This window comes from Typopeltis vanoorti, chromosome 8, assembly GCF_054136105.1.
Source record: "Typopeltis vanoorti isolate ZY-2024b chromosome 8, IOZ_Tvanoo_1.0, whole genome shotgun sequence".
Classification (NCBI taxonomy): domain Eukaryota; kingdom Metazoa; phylum Arthropoda; class Arachnida; order Uropygi; family Thelyphonidae; genus Typopeltis; species Typopeltis vanoorti.
The window spans coordinates 125094563-125111771 of NC_143556.1; the positions used below are offsets into that span (position 1 = coordinate 125094563).

Here is a 17209-nt window from a genome sequence, read left to right on the forward strand (position 1 = left end):
TATTCCTTTTTTGACGGTTCCTAACATTCTTTGAGAATTTCAGTACATTCAAATCCAAATGGAAAATTTTAGGAAGGACTTTCTTTCTCATGCGTACCTATAGTATTTCTGTGGGTCTCATTGTTTAACCGACTTCAACCAAATTAAAAATAAAAATAAAAATAAATAAAAAGAATGTTTCACTCGTTTTTGTATTTTTTATTATTTTTTATTTTTTATGTTGAGCCCATACACAGGAGGTTCGTTGGTAACCTATAGTACATTAGTACCGTGTACGGGTTGGGAAAGGAGGAATTTGTTTACATTTGATTTGAATGACTTTAAATTGTATTCCTTGAGAAACACAGCAGGTGGGAGACTGTTCCACAGTGCAGCAGTTGCAGGGATGAAGGAAGAGGAAAAGAAACTTGTTCTGTTTGTTTCTAGGTGTACTGTGAAGGGATGTTGTGCAGCAGCTGCACGTGTTCGAATAAGTTTTGTACTGAGCGGAGGAATTATTGATGTTATTTCGGATGAGCATTTCCCATGGAAATATTTGTAGAATATACATACTGCAGAGACCACACGTCTGTGTGAAAGTGGGGGAGAGAGTTAGTAATGGATGGATCATTGATGAGTCTAATTGGTCTCCTCTGTATTGAGTCCAGCATTTTGAGAGAGCTTTTAGGGCCCCTTCCCCCGTGGGAGCAGTATTCAATAGCTGGACGGATTTGTGATTTGTATAATGTTAATAGCTGTTCAGGGATGAAGTAACGTCTTGAGCAAAAGAGAAATCCTATTTTTTTTTAGGCTGAGGATGCAATGTTTGTGATATGTTTATGCCAGGAGAGGTTTGATATGAGGGTGATTCCAAGAAGCGAGATCTCAAACTGTCTGGAAATTTGGGTATTGTCAAAAAGGATACTGGGAAAAAATGATTCTTTTTTATGGAAATAGTACAGAGCTTGGTTTCATTGCTGTTGAAATTTATGAGGTTATCCGAAACAAACCCCATTGTAGGATGGCTTGGAGATTGGTGGTTGATGTCCTGTAGGTTGGGGTGAGATGTTAAAGGTAAGGCTTATCAAATGCAAGCGAAGAGTGTAGTGTGCTGTCGTCTGCAAAACTGTGTATTGGGTTGGAGATCAATTGCAGTAGGTCATTGATATATAGCAGGAAGAAGGTTGGTGAGAGGACAGAACGTTGTGGGACTCCAGCATTAACTGAGTGGTACGAGGATAGGGAGCCGTCCACCATCACACACAGTGTGCGTCCAGACAAAAAGCTAGCAATCCAATTACAGAAGTCCTGGGTCAGACCAAATGATGGTAGTTTGCCTAGTAGGCCTTTGTGCCAGACCCAGTCAAAGGCTTTGGAGATATCTGGTGCAACCACTTGAGATTCGCCAAACCTCTCCATAGCATTTGTCCAGAAATGGGTGACGTATCTGAGTAGATCTTCTCTTGATCGGCAGTGGCGTAATCCATACCGGCGGTCATTTATTTGGTAAGTGTCTTCAAGATAGTGTAGGAGTTGGGAATTAATGATTTTTTCCATTACGTTTTGACAGGACTGAGATAAGCGAGATAGGACGGTAATTGGATGGCAGTGACTTGTCACCCTTCTTGGGAATGGGCTGAATATATGCCAATTTCCAGTTTGTGGGATAGATTCCAGTGGAGTAAGAGAGTATATATAGGTGACATAGGATAGGGTTCAGTTCTGGAGCACAAACGTTCAGAACAAATGGGGGAATGCCATCAGGATCAGGAGACCTTTTTGTATCTAATTTGGACAGTATTTTTCTGATATAATCCTGGCAAAAGGATATAGCGGGAATTGTATGTTTGGTATCTGGAATGGTTGGGGGATATTTGCCATCGTCAGTTATGCATGCATTTGAAGCAAAGTATGAATCCAGAAGATTAGCGTTTTCTGTGAGTGATGATGCAGTAAAGCCAACTGGGTATGATAGGAGTGGGAATAGTGTTGGACAGAAGTTACGGCCAATTGCTTTGGCGAGAGACCAAAAGGCTCGGCTGCCGTTTGGACAGGCTGCTAGTTTCCTGCTTTTTGCTCTTTTGAACTCTGTTTTGGAAGCGTTGATTGGTTTTTTGTATCTATTACCGGCTTCGGTATAAGCTTTGAAGGAGGACGAGGTTCTTGATTTCAGTCAGTTGTGGTATGTCTGGTATTTCATCTCTACAGCCTTGGCACATTTTTTGGAGAATCTGGGTTTTGTTAGGGAATGGCAGTTCAGAGTGCTGTGTAGAATGTATGTATTTATGCCGGTGAGGATTACTTTGGTAATAAGCTCGGTGCATATGTTTGGGTTGGAAGGCTGGAAGCAATAGTCCAACCATGGGAATGAGGCATAGAAGTTGCGGAGGCTGTCCCACTTGGCACTACTCTATTTCGTATTGCCGTATTTCTCTTGGTAATTAAAGAAAACGAACGAACATCAGGGTATTTAACGGGAAAAGACTATTTTTCCCTTTACAGGTGCATTACTCAGCAGCTGATTCGTTTGCCTATCCTATTTGCTAATTGGCTGACCTATTTTATCTTACAAAATGTGATATTTTCTTAGAAATGAGCCAAGTACTTAAGAAATGGCGTTTTTTGAAACAGTAATGTTGGTACGATGGAAATACACGATTACTTGAAAGTTAACAAAATGTTTTGATGTTGATTGGATTTATTGCAACTTCTAGAAGGCTTCGTATTTTTAAGAAGCAATTTATTAATTAAAGAAAAAGTACACCGGACTTAAAATACCGTTTCTTTTGCGTATGTTGTATGTGAGAAGAATACATCGGACATATCTTCATGTTGACTTAAATATTATATTTTAATAGCATTTTAATCCAAGGAGATTTACATGTGATATAGCTCAGATTCACTATATTTATTAGGTATTATGTCAGAAAAATTTATTAATTTCAAAACTAGGGTAACAGATTTGAAACTATTATCCTGATCCCAGCATTTATATCATATAGGCAGTAATGTAAACTCCAACGGTGACGGCGACTTAAATTAGTTCCTTTTATTGTACTGCGCTAACTTTCCTGAACTTAAATAATTAAATCAGTTCCAAGAAGTATTTAAGATACTCATTTCTTCCCCATGTTCCTTTGCGTGTAGTTTTGTGACTGTATTTGTGATTGTTGGATGTCTCCAGAGGTTTCGGAATTGGGGAACGTATATGGAGAGCCATGCAATTTGTCTTCGTATCGATGCGTCGTTGCTGTTATGCCACATAAAACCGAAAGTCTCCTGTCGCCGAGTAGGTCATTAAAGTGGCAATATAAAACGCACTGGTTCCCCTTCTAATTGGTGGAGGAGCTGTTGCTCAGAGGAAGGAAGAAATTGTCATTATTAAATCTTATTCCTAGTCTACAATTATTGACGAGAAAACTGCTTGATGCTAACAGAACGTAGGTATTGTTTTAAAAAATCGTGCACTATTGTTCAAATTTATTAATTCGAATTCGCAATGTTGCAATCTAGGTACTAACTCGTAAATTACAAATTGACGGTAAAAGAAAATTTCATGGTAATTAGTAACACCATTTTTCTTTTTTTTTTCCTTCTCAGATTAAAATGATCAGTAGAGCATAGGGAAATACATCATTACCACTTTCACGCATTGATTGAAATGCATCTTAGTATGGATCATATCGTGTAGGAAACATTAGGAAAAAAATCAGTTTTTTACTTAAAAGAGTAGTTTTCGCAAAATATATTTAAAACTAGACCACATTAATTACGGATTCAACTGATTGCATATTATGATAAATCACAAAATCATGGCGGTAGGTCTTTAAAAACCCATCGGCATTCAAAGAAAATACTGATAAATTCTCCGCTAACCTGTGTCCATAATACGGTACTAATATCCGATGTACTGCATCCTTTTTTCTTGTGATTACTCATGTATCATTTAATTTTTTTTTTTAGCATTTCTCATACGTCGCATAATTTGCCTACGGGAATCCACATTTTTAAGAAAGCCCATTGAATGTCCTTTCTTTTCTCATGTTGTAAATAAACTAACTTAAAATGAATTGCGCATTTCTGAGTTACCAGGAAACTGGGTGAGGTGGGCTTCATACGAAATTTGCAGGGTATTTATCTCCCAGGAAACTAAGATTATTCTTCGCGTAAAGCGGAAAACTAGGTTTAGAGCATGCGCTGTTAATAGGAAAATTCGTTCGAAGAGTATAGTTATGTTAGATGGATTACGTAATGTAGTGTAGTGTAAAATAGTTTACATGACATTTTTTATAATAACGAAGAATACCTGTAAATAAAAATAAATCTTTAATTTTCTTAATTAGTTAATTAAATTAATAAAATATTAATTTGATAAAATTAAATATATACATTTAATTTTATATATATTATATACATAAAATATATATAAAATTAAATACAACACATTTGGCAGGATTTAAATAAACCAAATCCTTAGTGTATGAAGCGTCTCTTCGCAAACACCTCACCGGTGGTTTATTGAGAAAATAAACTGAATTATATAACATATTTTATTCTAGTTCTTTTAAATAAGAATATAGACTAAAAGGATTGGTTTAAATCATGAATTAATTTTCATTAACACGTATATAAATAGCAAAACAGTTTGAATAGTCGTTAAAATTTTAAAAATATAAAGAACATTAAATTATTTTCTAAATTGGATAAAATCAAAATATATTAACAAAATTTTATTTATTTGCATAGTAGAATATTTATATTTTTAAAGAGTTGTTTGAAACACTTGAAAAGATTTTGGCAAAACCTTTTTTGATACTGAAAGAACATTGAAATTATCAGCAAACGGTGATACTTATCAAAACAAAAGGTGGCTCTTTGGAAATATTGTTTTCAATTATCATAGGTTCGTTCTCGATGCGTTTGCTGGTCATCTCATCTGCCTAATAGATGCAAAAAATTGTTAGGTTGTAGGAGGAAAACAGATTTCAGTGTCGAAATTATATTCGAGTGAATTCCCGAGAATAATGAGAATTTCTAAGACTATTTTTACTTAAGGAATCATGCATGGTTGCTCCGACTTCTTATCAAACTCTTTTTTTCTCTCTAGTGAAAAGTGATCGCTTTGAATGATTTCTGCGTTCTGAGTTTTATTCTACCAGTCGATAGTTATTTTCTTGTAAATTTGAGTGTTTGAGAATGTTTAATTTTACCCTACTTCGTCACAACGAATAAATGACTGTTAAAAAGAGAGAATATTCTTATGTCTGTGTGAGTTCATAAAACGTCACAGAAATATCCACTGAAAAACAGTTCACTTTCATCTGATTTCGTATTGTAACAATACAGTAAACAGGTATAGAGACGATATAAAGACAAGCAAATCTGTATTAGCAGACTCATTATAGTCCGTTCCAAAACAATATTCCGAATATATAGATGTGCTGCTGCTAAACATATGTACTTCTCCGTTGAATAGCGACCAGCATAAAGTAATGACATGCGGCATAATCTTTTAAGAATCATTGCAATATATCCATTTCATCGACTTTTCTTGCATAGAAAATAAGTTATAGAAAATTAGCATTCGAGAGTGTTTCCTCCTAACTAGATACGGTTATTAATAATGAGCTTATAAAAAACAACTTCTTGTGTTTCTAGCAAATTTTGACCTATAAAAAGAACAACTTTTAACTGAAATAACTGAATTCTTTTTTTTTTTTTTTTTAGTGTGGGATTTTGCAGACCTTACACATTACTTTGTCAGCACGATGCGATAATGTCTTTTCCATTAGCATCAAACGACCTGCGTAAAAAGGTTCGTCTATCGATATACAGATCTCTCGTTTTTGGTGATCGATGGTAGTCCACACAGCAGGAATAAACTACGGCTTTGGTGTTATGAGATATAAAAAGGGGGGAGACATAAATAGCCATTTTAGGATTAACCTAAACTATCTTCGAGAGTAATAGCAGAAGCTGGAAATACAGAACTATACAAGAAATGCATCACGTACGTTTTTTTTTCTAACACATTACGTAAACGGATCCCCTTTTTCAAATGAGGTGTTTTCTATTTATCAAACAGAGGAAGCATTCCATCAGCCGATTCCATATAAAACGCCAGGCTTAAGGTTATAATTTTATCGGAACCGCTTTGAGCAAGCGAATAGAATCAGTAATAAGGAAATTTCGAACACTCCCACACACACACACACACACACACACACACACACACACACACACACACACACACACACACACACAGTAATTATTACAGTAATCTAATGCGCTATTTATTCACTGAAATGCATGGAAATATCAGATGACAATAGCAACTTTTGCAGCGTAAGTTAGAATTCATTTTCTATTGCAAGTTGGTAGATTCAGTTTGAATATGTACAGTAACACTAATAACTAGCATATCTCAAGTGTATCTGTCATAACCAAATCTCACAACTAGTTCATTAATAAATACTATTCCGAATACACCATAAAAAAGTACAATGCACTATGTAATGCATTTATTCCTATTGAAACTTATTTGTATGCACATATAAACCACAATATAAACAAAATTAAGAATAATATAATATGAATATATAAATTACAAAAAAAAATCAAGGCGGTGTAGTCCTATGAAAGTGACGTTTGCTTCTATAGCGCTAGCCTTCCAAAGACGGCTATTCTCAGTTCGACTACAGGAATTCTATACCCCTTTTTTCGACCAGTTCCCATGTTAGTCGATCTCTTTTTACCCCTGAAAACTTGAATTTTTCTTCCTGTAAACAGAAAGAAACTGACCTTAAAACCCACATTATTGCAGACAAATAATAACAATGTTAAGGTTAGGGACCAAGAGATGGTGGCACTTGTCTGACTCTCTTCCTCGGATGACCTTTATAATTAGTGATATTCTTGGGCCAGATATCTGTGACAGTCTACGTGGAGCTTGAACCCCCCCCCCCCTCAATCTCCAAAAGTTTAACAGGACTAAAGCAGCTTCGCCTACTCCCTATAGGGAATGAAATATGTTAGCCGATTATTTTTTTTCTTTAGTAATAACCTACCCCGTTAGCTAGGCAAAAAAAGTCGTGTTTGTGTCATTATCGCTGCATTGAAACTAAAGTATAATTTGATTTTCTCATTTTATTATCTCATTTCGTTCTTTCCATCCAAAAAAAAAAAAAACACCATCATTAAGAGCTAATGATGTTCATGAATATTTCACTCGAAAAAACTTACCAGTCAAATAAATAATAAAAAATATTTAACTTTAATGCACTAATGGAAAACTAGATAAAAGTATCTGGGCTCTTCTCCTTCCCCAGAGAATGCTGATATAGCGCGTAAAACTTTACGAAAATATTTTCATAAGTATTCGTATTGAGTGCCTCCCATAAAATTATAAGAATCGCTTCTTCTAATGTAAGAAAAATTATCTGGAGCAAAAGCTGATATTTATTGCCGGCTTTGTATAACAGTAAATAAGATTACATAACAATAAGTAATTGTTTTGTGTGCATTACCGCAAAAATATTAAAAATTAAGCAATATTCACGTTTGTGTATACATTTACTTAGATTCAAATTCGTATCTCGGAAAAGGTATTTGGTAAAAACATAAATTGTCAAATTGTTACAAAAAGTTTTAAAATTTTGATGATGACCTTCATGCCAGACCCTTTCGGAAGTAGCTTATTTAAAACCTTGTGGATTTATATAATCGTAAACTTTCCATTGTCTGACACCATCCCGGTTTTATCAGGGAAATAATTATTATTGGACAAAAATGTTTTAAATATCACCCTTTTCTTTTAGTTTGTTTTCAAATTTAGTATCTTATTACTTTTCTTATTTTGAGCAAATAAAAATGGCTTATTTTATTTTGGCCTTAAATTGTCTCTTGGAAATAATTCCTAAAATACATAAATTATTTTCTGTTATTTTGAGAAATAGAAAATTTTTCATGAAGTAATTTGTTTTCTTTCCAAAATCTGGAGTATGATATCTTTATTAAATAATGAATCAATGTAATTGTGAAGAAATACAGGGTGGCCATAAATTAACTTTCCCTCTTTGGAGGTATCTTAGCTAAAACTAATAGACAGAATGAGACCACATTTTATATTGAGACTTTCGAAGGCATGGGGAGTTGAAGTCGGCGAAAAACAGATTTAGTACCAAAAGTCGCGATAGGGAAAATTTTGGCGCTGGCGGAGCCGAAAGCACTCAAATATTTGCAGTAAACGCAGGTAAAAAAGGATTATGCAAATTTTACTGTGCGCGTGACAGCAGCCCCACCAATTCCATTTAAAAAGGGATTTGGAACGTTCAGTCAATTATTCGAATGACTTACGAATTATGCTCAATATGCATCCTACCTCGACTAAGCGTGCTTTACTTGTTAAGTTGTTTTACCTTAAACAGTGCAATGCCGTAGCTACATTACGCTGTTTAAGTAACTTGCATTTAATTATTATTATTATTATTATTATCATCATCATTGTAACGGGCCACATATCCAGCTGGAATGAGTGACGCGGCTGTCGCTCGCACTGTCTAAATGTTATTATTCAATTTTATCTGCCTTTAATGTAATTATCCGCTTGTTTTCGGCTGCAATGCCAAAATTTCTCCTGTCGGCAACTTTTGGTACTTTTTTTTTTTCCCGCTGAAATCATCTCCCATGCGTTTAAAAGTCTCAATATAAAATTTGGTCTCATTCCGTTTATTGGTTTCAGCTACAAATTCCTCCAAAGAGGGAAAGTTATTTTATGGCTACCCTGTATATTAAAAATTTGTAGAATTCGCGTAACGAAGATAGCGTGTGTAATGATTTCATAGCCAGCTTTTCTGTATACGTAAAACTATTTCATTCAGGTGCACTTAGTTTATAGGTATACATCGTTTATCGTTTAATACATCTTATTCAATTTTGTATAATGGATTACGGGCATTAAGACAGAAGGATATCAGCGTGGTAGCACTCTTTACTACTAATATATTTAAACTGCTTTCCTATTATTTAGAATTACAATTCCTCTAATGCAAGCTAAGTTATTCTCAGCTGAACCATCATATTAACAAGATTTGAATTTTCTTAAAAATGCTTTATGCGTACAGTAACCAGGCTTAAACCTATTATTTATAAGTTATTTACATTTGGTTGATTAAAGAAAAGATTTTTTTTCCTAAAGATAGGATCATTAATAAAAACTCTCACGCTTTTTGCGAAACTATTTAATCCCACTTGCACCTTCACCAAGTATCACACCTCTGTAGATTTTCGCATATTACTTTATGGAAGTCGCAGACTTTAATCCCCAGTTTCTCACTAATACCCTGTTTATTGTAGTCCTAAAAAGTGCCTTGGAAAACTTTGATGTTCGGTCTCTAAGCATGGTTTTCGAATTATATAACCTTCTACCTATCCTTGGTAATGAAATATGCTACGGGTTTTCATCTCAGTGTATTGCCGTATTCTTTTTTAATCGCCTAATGTGAAATTATCGCGATCCTGCTTATTGGAGGAATAGTGTTCATTTAAATATTCCGCGGTAGTTCTCTAGAGCAGGATTCTTGGATTGACTAATCCTTTAATCTATTCTCACTACGAATGTTCCATAAACCTTTCACAGTTGGAATTAAAAATAAGAAATATATGACTTTTTAACCTTTATATTTCCATATCTATCTATCTATCTATCTATATATATATATAATTTTACAATTTTATGTTGATTACTCTACTATAACATATTTCTTCAGAATATGTTATAGTAGAATCAGTTATGAATGGTAATATATTCGTATTAAGCAGTTTTTGTAATGCCTCACATACTACAAAACATTTTAAATGTAAAATTGCTCGTTCCTTGATATGGCTTCAGAGAGGAATCTGGGGGGGGGGGGGGGCTCTTTCCCTTGGTGGCAACTTAAGGAGGCAGCAAAAATGAGGGGAAAAATCAAACCATACCGAATAAAACAAAACGAAATAAAAAATATGTGCTATTGTAGCAATAAGTAAGTAAGTAGCATTGTAATAAGATACACTTTATGGGTGGTTATTTTCACGCTTAGCCAAATATAAATTTAAAAACTGACGTGAAGTTCAGAAGAAACTGTGATCAAATCATAGATTCGCACTTCGAGAAAGCTCACAAAGCCAAATTTTGAACATACTATTTTATATTTCAGCTCGGTGTTTACCTTGCATTTGTGTCAAACAGAAAATAAATTTTTAGATTATTTCCTACAATTTTTTTCTTTGCTCCAAGTATAAAATATGTTTGCTTTAAAAAACGAAGTTATTGTTACCAAACTTCATGAATAAATTAACCTCTGTCCTTCCCCAATTCAGTTTCCATGTAGAACCGACATTTTGTGGCGTCTTACTTATACTGCTGTGCCCTTCACAAGGTCACACACTCCATACTGTGTCCAGGGGAAGTTTAACGTCATTTGATAATGATTCTGAAATAAGATACCATCCATTGAAAAACTAATCAAAACTGGTATTAATATCAGTTGCTCTCAACACTTCAAGTTAGTGTTAAACGAATATAATAATTTAATACTACCCGAAAATATAAACTAAGCTTTTCAGTAATGTGAATGAGTATGCACAGTATGCACTCAGATGATATGATTGTCGAAATATATCTGTTGAAGAGTAGAGATATCGTTAATGTCTCAGTGTTTTTCGAGGTTTTATACTTGACCAATGCCCACAGCATTCAGTAAGTAACAAGGTGCAAATGGAAAATTGATAATTAAAGCAAGGCGTGCATAATTGGCGTTACCTGCCTGGAAAAAAATCTTATTTAATGAATTTATGACATTTCATTCGATATATTATAAATAATTTCTGTACCTGAATGAATTTTGATTCTGATATAGAATTTATTTATTTATTTATTGTATTATAAACCTTCACAGTTATTGCAATAAATATAGGCTTTGTAGTTTTTTAGCATAATAGTCGCATTTTGTCAAATTTGTATGGTAATAATAATAATAATAATCGTGTGATGATACACGGCCGTGAGTCCCCTTTACGGGGAGGTACGCCACCATCTCATTCCCCCCAAATTTTATCCGGGCTAAGGAACTGGCATAGCTGACGAATCAGACCTATGGCTGGGTCAGTATTCCTGACTGTAATCCGTGTGTATTCACTGGACCGGTTTGCCTGCTTGTGAGATGAAAACCCCAGATAAACTCGTGGAAAAAATCCTGCTGTCCACGCCCAAGACCGGCTAACTTGGCTATGGCTCAGGAAGATCCTTAAGTTCCTCGCGTCGTCGACGGGAATCGAACCTAGGACAATCTAGCAGTATACATATATTATATATTTATGTATATAGTCTATATATTTATGTATTTATAGTATATAGTATCTAATTATACATACACGCACACACGTTCAATTCTTCGAAAGAAGTCAATGGACACCATAGAGTGAGGAACAAATAGCCATGTCGCCCATCTTCATAAGATGTAGAATCATTCGCTGCAATTACTGCAGCAATCCTTTGGTACATACTTTCCACAGTGAAATTGCTGAAAGAGACTGGTCACTTCCTAAGAAATGCCACAAAGTAGCAAGCATTGTATCTCACAGACATTTCAGATACCTCACCTAGTTTAATGTCACTACAAACAGAGGTCAGAGTCCAGATCAGGAAAAACAGGACTATACCATCACACCGCCACCTCCGGATTTCACTGTTTCGCACTCTGGTAAGGGACGGTTACCAGGCATTCTCCACATCTGTATCCATCCATATGCTCTCTAGAGGGTGTAGAGTTATTCGTCGCTCCATATCGCAGCTATCTAAACTTCCACGTCCACCGCACACACTCGTTGCACTACGGAAGCCATCGATGCATGTTGGTTTGGCTAATCTGTGGCTGGTATATTGCGATTCTATCATGGAAACCCATGTTGTAAACTTTAGTTCTGAATGTTTTTGTGCAGATTCGTGTTCCTGAAGAATGGCTGTCTTTACATTTTATCCGTCGTAGCCTCCTAGGATCATGGTTGGTGAGTATGGTACTGCACTTCCATCTCAGTATTGTATCACTGATATGGCCCAATTTGTCAACAGTTTGCGAACAGATTGGCCTGCAGTATAACATCCTCTCACAACGTCTCTTTCGAACTCAATCGGTTCCCTTCTCTGAAAGAGATAATCTTCAAATCTACTTGTTGGGTGGGGGGGATGTGTCTCTGTGTAATATCAGGCCTGTTGGCCGAGTGGTTAGTGTATCCTCTCTCCAGCCAAAAGACTGCAGGTTCGAATCCCGCCGTGGGCATGGATGTTTGTGATTGTTTGTAGAAATACTAGTGGTGGTGGAAGGCAGTAGATGCAGTTGGTGTAGTTGGTGTAGTTCTGGTTAGATGTAGTTGGTGTTAATAGTTAATAGACAATGTATAGTTAATATATAGTTATAGTTAATATATAGTTATAGATAATATATAGTTAATAGAGCTTGTCTATTAGCTATATATATATATATATATATATATATATATATATATATATATATATATATATGCCAAGAATATATAGATATTCTTGGCCTTTTATCTATTTTAAGATAAAATAGATAAAATAGAAAAAAAATCAGAATAATCTGAGTTTATAAAAGAAAAACTATGCTGCCTCTCATCGTTTGAAAATCCCTAATAATCTCCTAGAGAGTATGCAAACCATGAGCTTTTTCAACCAAAGATCATTGTCGTTACCAACTTGTTTTGCTGATATGGGGGAGTTTTCATCGCCTCATGTCACTTACTAGCGGAAACATTTGAAAGTACAGAAAACACAGTAAATATTATTCCGAAATTAACGTCCTCAAAAGACCAGTGAGTCAAAATAGTGGGAAAATAATCACAGAAAACTTATGAAAAGAGAACTACTTTGGAGAGTCATCTTCGCTCCATTAATATTTAGTATCTCTTACACTGCAAGGTTGAACTCACCTAGTAGATTGTATTAAATAATTAATAGTTTTGGGCCTTCTCAAGAAAATTGGTAGTACGTCACCTATGATGTTATATTAACTGAAGCGAAAGTTGATGAGAATATTTCTTTAAACTTCCGAAGTATACGAATGCCCCGAGAGGTTTTTTCGGAGTATTTTCACAAATATTCGCTTTAATCGGGGGAATCTCAGGATAGCATTCAATTACTTGCTCTCCGATATCAGTTTTAGCCTGTTGGTCTGTTAAACGCAATATAATCCAACAGGTGCTTTTAAGTAAGATAAAACTAAGAGAGATATATATTGTTATCTTTGACATAGGTCACTCGGCAGCTATCATTATTTTTATAATTGGCACGTCAATTGCATTCTACATCTTGTGAAGGCTTTGTTTTCGAGAACACGATCAAATTTATGTTGGAAAAATAATTGGATCATAAAATTGAGTTCGTGGTGTGTAATTCAATCCTTTAAAAGGCATCCTTTTAAGTGTAGCATATATAGTAATGATTTTTATTTCAATTTTTTGTTCAATAGACAAAATTATTGTTTTAATTTGAAGTAGTCGAAGAATGTGACCACCGTAGCGTTCGATTAGTAATTTTCATCAATACTTTAATATAAAATAAGTTTGAAACTGTTACGTTTTCCCTAGTAAGTTGATGTAAACTGCAGAGAACGTCAAACTATAATTCTGTATCTGATTATAGATAAATTATATGCGTTAGCTACATCATTTAAATAACATATCAGGGTATTCCCTAAAATATCAAATATCAAAGCGACATATAGCACAAATTATTTCAGCACGTGCCTAAATTAATATATTTTTTGACCTGGTTAGTGTATCCGCTCTCCAAATAAAAATAAATAAATTAATTAATTAAAAAAAAAAGGCGTGCGATCGAATTCAGTCGTAGATACACATGGCAATTTGTGATTTTCCTTAGGAGATGAATTTCATTGTTCGGTATGAAACTAACACTCCGTTTGATAGATGCTGCCTGACGTGGCTTGAAAAAGTTCCATTTTTGATCTCTGGAGCAGGGTTTCTGGACTATGTAAATATAAATAAAATATGGAATCAATATATATATATATATATATATATATATATATATATATGTAAATAAGTTTTTTTACTTTGGGTAATGTATATTAGGGTTACCAAGTAATTTTATAAACTTGGTTATTTTACTCTTAATACTAAGAATAGTGATCAGAGCTTTACCCACCTTTACAATGAGTTGACCTAGTGTTGCACCACCTTTAGACTTGAACTGCGTTCAGGCGCAAATTAACTGTTTGCTTACTTGTATATATATATATATATATATATATATATATATATATATATATATATATATATATATATATATATATATATATATAAGCAATTTTTGCAATCAACAACGCAAAACCTCCTTCTGATAATATATCCCCTAGTGAGAGACTTGCGATTAAAAATATAAGGATTAACAAGTACATTGTCATCTTAAAGGCTGATAAGGGGCATGCAACTGTAGTTCTAGATAAAATAGACTACCGAGAAAAAATCTTAGCACTGTTAGATTCAGATAGTTATTCGGAAATTGAGAGAGATCCAACAAGAGAAATACACAATAGAACCAATAATCTCCTACAAAAGACCACAGAAATTCCACGGAATACACGGCTCTCCATCCGCTCTTTACACCCCCTCATTCCTAGGTTATATGGTCTCCCGAAGGTACACAAAGAAAACTATCCACTGAGACCTATAGTAGACAGCATTGAATCACCCACATACAGGTTATCCAAATATTTGGCGTCATCGTTAAAAGCTTATGCGGGAAAATCTTCTTCTTATATTAAAAACTCAACAGATTTTGTCTCTAAAATAAAGGACCTAAAACTAAAATCTTCTGACATCATGGTGAGCTTTGACGTGGTAGCACTCTTTACCAACGTTCCGACACAGGACGTTCTCCATATTTTAAAAAACAAGATTTCAAATAAAATGTTCTCTCTGTTATCTCAATGTGTAAACTCTGGCTATTTTGAATTCGAAGGTAAATTATACAAACAGGTCAAAGGATTAGCTATGGGAAGCCCCCTCTCTCCTGTGTTAGCCAACATTTTTTTCGAGGAATTTGAACAAAAAGCAATCTCCTCTTTTACTTTAAAACCGAAAATTTGGCTTAGATACGTGGATGATATATTCCTCATATGGGAGCATGGTACTGAGAATCTTCACAAGTTTCTCGACCACTTAAACAACCGCCATCAAGATATAAAATTGACTATGGAGATTGAAGAAAATAGTTCCATCTGTTTCCTAGATGTTAAACTCACCAAGACGCCTGAATCAATTAAAGTCTCTATATTTAGAAAGCCAACTCATACAAACAGATATTTGTATGTGTCATCCCATCACCATCCAGCGCAAAAGTTGGGTATTATATCAACTCTAGCGAATCGTGCAAGATCTGTACTCTCAGATGAAGAAGAACTGAAAAAGGAACTACAACATCTTAAATGGACCTTTAAAAACAATGGCTACTCTCTAAAAAATATTAACAACCAATTATCCCACCGTCAACGTAGCAACGTAGAGACACAGGACGACTCCAAAGGTCATATCATCTTGCCATATATCAGCACACTATCCAAAAAGCTGAGTAGATTCTAAAGAAGTTTAACATAAAAACGTGCTTCTCGACTATGCCAAAAATAAGATCACGCTTCAACAACTATAAACAACCTCACAACCTTCTACAATTCCCAGGTGTATACAAGGTCACTTGTGAATGCTGAAAGCCTTACTATGGGAAGACAAAGAAATCTATCTTACTACGTCTAGAAGAGCACCAGCGCAACATGCTTATAAGAGAACCAGAGCAACTGCTCTGTCAAGCCATGTCCTGTTTTCAATAAACACGAACAACGAAAGCCACCAACATGAAATAAACTGGCCATCAACTTCAAACCTACACATCTCCCATGATGAAGTAGAGCGCCGCATTGTCGATTCAAAAGAAATCATCTTGGACCCTTTTCACATGAATAACAATCTTAGCTATAATTTGGCTGACTCTTTCAACTCTACTATTAGATACTGGAGATCGCGTGATTCCCCACACGCACAGGTGTACAACAATAGAACTTTAACTCGGACTGTAGTTCAAGCTCATAATAACTGTAATTTACAGTCGAATATTATGGCTTTATAATTGCATAGCTTTAGAGTGTATCAATGTTAATTTCGTGTCTTTTAATATCTTTCTATGTTCTTATCGCCTGATGAAGTCATTCTTGACGAAACATGTTGCGTTTTTGCAAATAAATGTCATTGTGCTATAATACTCGGGTTATATATATATATATATATATATACAGTATATATATATCGTTTAAGAGGACGTACTGGTTTTCTTTTTCCTAGTGGCTTGTATTTTAAGGCTTGTTTTGGTAATCTTTCTGTTTTCATTCTTTGAACGTGTTCCATCCATTTATGTTTATATTTTTAATTTTTTCTATTACTGGTTCTTGGTTTAATTCTTTCATAATATCTTCGTTTCGTTTGTGATCAAATAGGGTATACTTTGCAGTTTGTCTCATAAACTTCATTTCTGCTGTTGTTAATCTTTGTTTGTCTTTTTGTTTTATTGTCCAGATTTCGCTTCCATACATTAAGACTGGTAGGGCTACCATATTGTATACTTTTAGCCTGGTTTGTTTTTGAACTAGGTTTGGTTTAAATATAGAGTTAATTACGCCTATTATTTTTAAATATTTTGCAATTTTTACGTTTATATCGTTTTCATTTTCATATGTGATCATTCATCCTAGGTAGTTAAATGAATTCACCTGTTCTAAGATCTTGTTATCTATTATTATTTTAGTTCTTGCTGGATCTTGTCCTTTAAAGGCCATGGATTTTGATTTTTCTGTTGATATTATCATACCATAATCTTTGGATATCTCATTTAGATCTAAAATAGCTTTCTGTAGTTTATCTTCAGAATTTGTAATTATTATTTGGTCGTCGGCAAAGAGGAGAGTGTTTAAGTTTACTGTAGGAGAAAGTTTAATTCCTTGATGTAAATTTTTATTAAAATACATTTTATTATTATTTCATTTAAGTAGATATTAAAAAGAGTTGCTGAGAGGGGACATCCCTGTCGGACCCCTCGGTTTATCTCTCTCGTATATGATAGCTCGTGATTTAATCTTATTTGTATTTGATTATTTTCATATAT

General features: G+C 34.5%; 1 protein-coding gene across 4 annotated transcripts in view; it reads left to right on the forward strand.

Annotated features, from left to right (window-relative positions):
- LOC150104333 (atrial natriuretic peptide receptor 1-like) overlaps positions 1 to 17209 on the forward strand; it is a 263087-nt gene that overhangs the window by 26114 nt on the left and 219764 nt on the right. The window lies entirely within an intron of this gene.